The sequence below is a fragment of the Podarcis raffonei genome, chromosome 14 (genome assembly GCF_027172205.1).
Source record: "Podarcis raffonei isolate rPodRaf1 chromosome 14, rPodRaf1.pri, whole genome shotgun sequence".
NCBI lineage: Eukaryota > Metazoa > Chordata > Lepidosauria > Squamata > Lacertidae > Podarcis > Podarcis raffonei.
In genome coordinates this window covers 40,905,538-40,912,281 of record NC_070615.1, presented here as the reverse complement: position 1 = coordinate 40,912,281, position 6,744 = coordinate 40,905,538, and the positions used below count along the sequence as shown (strand labels likewise).

General features: G+C 43.2%; 1 protein-coding gene across 3 annotated transcripts in view; it reads left to right on the top strand.

Moving 5' to 3' along the window:
* The first annotated feature begins 2,253 nt into the window (after nt 1-2,253).
* Nucleotides 2,254-6,744, top strand: part of SUN1 (Sad1 and UNC84 domain containing 1) — a 53,319-nt gene continuing 48,828 nt past the window's right edge. The window contains exon 1 of one of the 3 annotated variants that reach the window (XM_053365771.1): nt 2,254-2,438. The gene's annotated coding sequence lies outside the window, so the exon portion shown is untranslated. Of the gene's footprint in view, nt 2,490-4,255; nt 4,279-6,744 lie in introns of those variants that run through there. The other 2 variants (XM_053365769.1, XM_053365773.1) reach the window with 2 other exon arrangements.

Sequence of the window (6,744 nt, the reverse complement as noted above, 5' to 3'; positions counted from 1 at the left end):
TATCCTCTAAGATAAGGCAATGGGGTGTTAGGGTGTTGAGTCTGTGTATCCAGAAGCTCTCTCTTTTGGTGTCCAAGGATGGGGTAGGTTTTTTGTTGGATACATTTCTCTGTGTGTAAGTAATTGACTACAGTCTAAAATAATGTTCAGCAAAGTCCTTCACTAAAGGCTCTTGAGCAAACAGCATGCATGAGGATATGAAACTGGTTAAAGAGAGGGAAAACATAATGTTCACAGTTGATGGAAATATGGTAAGTAACCCAGAAGCTGTATTTAACTTCTAAATTATCTGAAGCAAGGGATGAGTGATGAGGTAACTAAATACCATATTCACTATCAGAAGGCATGGGCAGGGGAGATGTATTTGCATGGCACCAAAGAGATGTCCACAATGGGGCTAGGCAGACCTCACCATATCATTGTGTGCGGGTATGTATTTATTGTTGAGCCCCACTAGCAAACATATTTTCAAAGGGCACAATCGCCATTTAATAATTAAATTGGGTTTAATTTATAAAGTCCTTTGTGCCTCACCTTTCGCTCCTAGTTATTTTGTTTCTATTTTGGGCTGCCTTTTAGGGCATAGTCCTCACAAGCTACATACAGAAACAAACACAGAAGAAAAGAACAAAAACAAGATTCAAAACAATTATAAAGATTCTGGACTGCCAGAAGCATTCCATAAAAATTGGAGGGTGCTCCCTGCCTGGGCTTATTAGCCAAGTTTACAGTGAATACTATATACTCTGCCTAAAAGATGCTAAGGAGTCCTCTACCATAGGGAGATAATTGCACTTGGTTCAACTGAAACACCAGAAACTTCTCGCTCTTCCCAGCCTTCAACTACAGTAGTCCATTTTAGCAGGTTGTTGCAGGAACTGTTGCCAACTCAGATCTACTGCATCCAAGTTTGCCTTCTTCACCTCCTCCCTCCCAGTCCCTCTTCCATTTTGTGTCTTCGTCTTTTTAGAATTGTAAACCGAAGGTCAGGGACTATCTTTGTAAACTGCAAATCTATCTTATTTTTTTCCAGCTGACGAACAGGCTTCAGAACAAAACAAAAACAAAAAAACCCAACCCTTGGAACAAATGCAATCTAAAGGCTCCCAGATGTTGTTGGACTCCAGCTCCCATCACCACCAGCCAGTATGACATCAGCGGTTCTCAACCTGTGGGTCCCCAGATGTTGTTGGACTACAACCCCCATCATCCCTGAGCTCTGGTCTTGCTAGCTAGGGGTGATGGGAGTTGTAATTCAACAACATCTGGGGACCCACAGCTTGAGAAAGGCTGAGTCTTAAGGGATTAATTAGGTCACTGTAGTGCAATGATACCCAGAGGTTCCCCACCCTCATGGCTTCGCTTTATCCTCAAGTATTTTTCAGATTCATTTTTTTGCTGTTTTCACTTTCCATATTTTATTTGGTACTTTGTGTTTTTTCCCTTTGTGTATTGTATGGCACCGCGGGGCAGGGGCGTAGGGTGAGCCGCCCCAGCTTCCATCATGGGGGTGTGTGTGTGACAAATTATCAAGTAACAATTACTGCCCTACTAGGGAGGTTCATAAAAACCTTTTTTTTAAAAAAAAAATGCCTGTTCCAAAGGTCTTATTTTACTACACTAGGGATTATATAGCTATATATGAAATTTCATGCATATCAGTTAATGCCTTGACCCTCCACGAAAATAGCTATTTACTTGGCCGTTTTCCTATGTCGTGAAGGCTGAAATTTCAGTTCAGTGGAGCACTTACTGTTCCCAAGGCTTACCCTGTGGAAAGCCATCGAATTAGACTTTAATTTGATTTTGACTTTTTTAGGAGGTAATTTAATTATTGTTTGATTTTATATCAATGTTATGTATATAAAAGTTGTTTATTATTATTATTCCTTTGTAAGGAAATATGAAATAACATAAAACCATTTTTTCAGGCAAAAAAAAAAAATCCATGTTGGGGGGTGACAAGAAATTTGGGTACCACCTGACCTTCCTACGCCTCTGCCGCGGGGCAATCCCTGCTTCGGAGCTGGAGGTGCGGTTTAGGCACACCTAGAAACGAAGGAAGCGGGAAAAGGCACCAGCTGAGGAGAAATATCCGTTTTCCCACTGAGCATGTGCAGAGAGCGCTTCTCCTACCCTGATCAACCGCCTCCGTGTGGAAGAGGGGCGGTGGGCGTGGCTTCCCGCAGCCCAGCCCATTCCTGCGGTTGCCGCCATTTTCGAAAATGAACCGTTGCCCGCGGCCGAAGGGGGCGGGGCGGGGCATGAGGAGCAGAGAGAGGGAGAGAAATCCTGGAGGCCTCTCAGGGAAGCGGCGAGTCCGCCGACGCCTCCCGCCCAGCTCCCCTCAGTCAAGCGAGGCTGGGGGCGGGCGGGAAACGGACGCGTAGCGGCGCTGCTCCCGTAAAGCAGCGCGAGATCCTCGTCACCTTCCTCAGGTGCGCCGACGACGGCCGGCAGCCAGGGCGCGTGCGCGTGCGTCTCGTCAGGTAACTAACGGCCGCGCTGAGAGACAGAGCGCGCGCTGCGGCCGAGGCGCCTGGTGGACTCCGTTTCCGTTGCTCTTGTTTCTTGCTTCTCTTTTCCTTTCCTTCTCTTCCTCTCTAGCCCGGGAATACATGAAAGGGAAAGAGCAGGCGGCGGTATTATGTTAACGCGGCCCTCTCTCGGTTTCTCAGCGAGATTCATTGCTTGCCGCAGCAGCCGCCGCCTTCATTCGCTTTGGAGTTTCTCGGTTTCTTCACCACAACCGCCACCGCAGCCTCCGTTTTTATACTGTGGAGGTTGAGGAGGGGAAATCCCCCCCCTCAGTTTAGCGCGAGGATTGTTCGTAGGCCCCCACCCCCCAATAATATGGGGTGGGGGCTCTTCTCTTTAACCCCCCCCCAAGGTCACACAAGCAAATCGAGAGAAAGGCGGGGAGGGAGAAATATCTGGTGGCTTCATTCTCCCTCCCCTCCTTCCTTTCCGCTCCCCTTTTATATGAACAAATAGTTGCATGCTGCTATTCTAAAACAAAACCCAAAACTAATTATTGCATTGCAGAGGGTTGGACTAGATGACCCTTGGAACCCCTTCTACTCAATGATTCATTTTTATGTGGGGGGGGGGGAATCAGGTTTACAACAATTTACACACCATACAATTTACTGGTTGCTTTTTTAAAAACCAAAGTAGCTTACAACAAACACGTCCATTGAAACAGGCATAAAATAAAGGGAACAAACAAGGATAAATCCGTTTTCAAAAGGCAGGTTTAAATCATTCCACCCACTGGAGGCTGCAGATAATTAAGAGCCAAAGGCCTTGTGAAACATATACATGCACATACAATAAAAGATTAAAATTTGAAAGGAACAATTCCAAAAAGGTATTTTCTTAACTGCTTGCCCAAGCCATTGTGGTGGTGTAGTTAAGAGTGGCCGGCAGACCAGAGTTCAAATCTCCACTCAGCCATGAAGCTCATTGGGTGACCTTGGGCAAATCACCGTCTCTTAGCCTGGCTTACCTCACAGGGCTGTTGTGAGAATAAAATGGAGGATGGAAACTATGTATGCCACCTTGAGCTCCTTTGGATGAAAAATGGAACATAAATCAAATGCATAAAAATGCATTAGCTTCCAGCTAGGGCAGGGGTGGGTAGCCTGTGATCCTCCACATTTTGCTAAAATACCTCTATCCCTAAGGGAGTTTAGCAAGTTAGGGTTTATTAGGGGTGATGGGAGTTGGTATCCAACAACAGTCTGAAGGACCACAGGTTCCCCCTCAAGCATTAAAATGAAAATAGAAAGTAGCCCCTGCTGCTCCATAAGAAGGCTCCAAAAGCTGCAGCCAGCTAATACTTTGAATGGGGCAAACCAAGATGTCGACAAAATGTCGCAATACCTACCTTGATGGTTTTGTTGTTGCTATCTTCTTATTACATTTATAGTCTGCCTTTCATTCAAGGTAGCATACCAAGACTGGGGAGACCTGGTGTTCAAGTCCCCACCCAGCTGTGAACTTCAATATGTGTGTCCTTGAGCCAGTTCCTCCCTCTCAGCCTAACCTATCTTAAAGGGTGGCTGTGCAGATAAAATGGGAGGAGAGGACCATGTAAGCTGCCCTGCACCACTTGGAGGACAAACTATGAATGTAACCATTTTTTTGAAGTGAAATTTCCCCCCTCCTTCCTTTCCCCTCTCTTCACTCCGCCTACTTTTGCTTTCGCATCCAGTCTGAAGAAAACTTATGGAGCATTTGAAAGTTTGTTCCTTGTTTTGGGAGGTTCTGATAAAGGTATGGCCTGCCTGAATTTAGGATTAAAACTTCTTAAATGTTTGTTTTCAGTCTGTCTAGTGGTCACCAATACTTTCAGACTTTGGCATTATATTATCTTTCTTTTTAAAATTATACATAGCTGAATTCTGTTTCCTGTGCCGTATTCTATTTCTTCCTGTTTTTAGATGGGTGTTGGAAATATTTTTATTCTGTCAGGCATTTTATATTTGGTTTCTACATTTTCATGCTACCTCTTTGAGTTTCATTGTGATTTTTCCCCCTTTTATGTAGCTTCCAATCTGTGCTTGGAACCCTCTGGGCTGGGACTTGTACTCATGTGTCATGTGACTATCAATCAGTGAATAACTAATAGTTTTCCTACTCACACTTACATACTGTGAGCTGCTGGGTATGGTGGAATATGAGCTCACATAAGTTAGTACTCAGTTCAAGGTGCCCTGCATGTCTAATAGAAAGGCTGCACAGCTCAGTGGTAGAGCACAAGTTTTGCATGCAAAAGGTTACAGGAAGGACTGTAGTTCAGTGGAATAATACCAGCTTTGCATGCAGAAGGTCCCAAGTTCAATCCCAGGCATCTCCATGTAGGACTGGAAAAAGACTCCTACCTAAAATCCTGGGGAATGGGTACTAACTAGTCTGAATGCTTAGCTAGATGAACCAAAGATCCAACGTGGTGTAAGGCAGCTTCCTATGACTGCCACTACAACTTTTAAGACCACCAGGAAATGCTCTCAAGTGCACTATATAGACACCAAATCAAAATCTGTAAGGATACACATTAAGGGTTTTCTTGGCTACCCCTCAATGTCTAAGGACCCAACTTTCTTAAAGAATGCCTCCTCCCATTCAAACCTGCATGAGTTTTAAGACCCATAGGGAAAGCTCTGCTGGTGGCTCCCAGGCCTAATGAGATTTATGGAGTAGGGGGTAGGGGCCCATGGGTGGGCTTTCTTTTCAGTGGCCTCTTGCCTTTGAAATGACTTCCCTTCTGAGGTATGTCTCACTACAACACCGATGTAATTTCATCAGCAGCTGATGACACCTCTTTGTCTAGCCTTTTGGGATTCAGGTGTATTAGCCGTTTGAGTTTCTGTTGCTGCTGGTGGTTTTATTTGTAACTGAATTCTGTGTTTTGTTTTTGTTTTATTTTAATTTTTGTCTTTAACAGCATATATTTCTGACATGGGATGTTTGGTAAATGTTGGGTTATAAATATTTTTATACAGTAATATAAATAAATAACCTTCAGTGAGTTTCTATGGAAAATAATGCTTTAGTGTATTTATTCTGAAAAGTGTATTTATTCTGAAAAACCGTATGAGGATTTAATTTGGTTTTTAGTAGCCAGTGATGGATTCAAGCATATTATTACCCGCGTCAAGACTTTGGAATAGGAAGAACTGTGTCCAATAAATACATAGGAAAGTTGCTTAAAATGGTGGGCGTTTGACCCAGTTCTGTTAAGTAGCACCCTGATTTTAGTAACTTGTGGTAAAATTGTTTCCTTGTGATTGTTGCTGAGGACAATGTAAGTAAGAAGAAATTAAAGCGAGTGATATAAAAATTCAGAGTGAGAGAGGTGGTTTTGAACAGGCATGAAGTTTTGGTAGTCATATTTTGTAGTAAAAATAGTTGGATAGCACTTTGCAGGCAGGTAGTTATGTTTTCTTTCTCCAGGAAATTATTAAGTGTATTATATTCAGATACACCCCCTCATATGGGAATGTGGCACAGTTAGTCCTATAAGGATAATCCAGGCTCACAAGGCTTTAATAGAGTTCTGATTAGAACAGTAGCAGCTGTGCCTTCTGTCTCTTTGGCAGATAAATGACCTGTCCACAAAAGAGCAACAAACGGCTCTCTGTGCTTTCACTATTTGTGGTACTTTGCTCCAGAGTGGTCTGGGGGTTTGTAACAGACAGCTGGGAAACAAAAAGCAGCATGCTTTATTCAAATGAAAAGATATCCTTCTGCTAGCATTGCAGAAGGGTTGGCATCTTGCTGGGCGTTGGTGGTATATTTTTGTCAATAAAGAATTTGATGGCAGGTTGCATAATTGCCAGGAAACATATGGTGATGTCTCCAGTACTATTAGTTATTATTGCCATTGCTGCTGTTAACAGTAGTGGATTAATTCTGCAAGGAAGACTTGAATACAACATATTTTGGGGCTTTGCCCCATTGAATGAATGAATGAAACTTTATTTGCGTCAGCCGTCGGCCATAGCAACAAAAAAACATTGTGATATACACAGAACAAAATAAAAAGTCGATTATAGTAGACCATTGGTATTGGTCTACTATGATTTTTTGTAATGCCCATCTTTTGCATTGTCTCTCTGGTTTTAGCATGCTTATGTGGCTCTGAAGTAGAGTTATAGATTTAGTGATATTGTGATCCAGGCTAAAATGGTAACGCTCTTGGCAGTACAGCATGGAACAGGATGGTGCCATCATGGCATT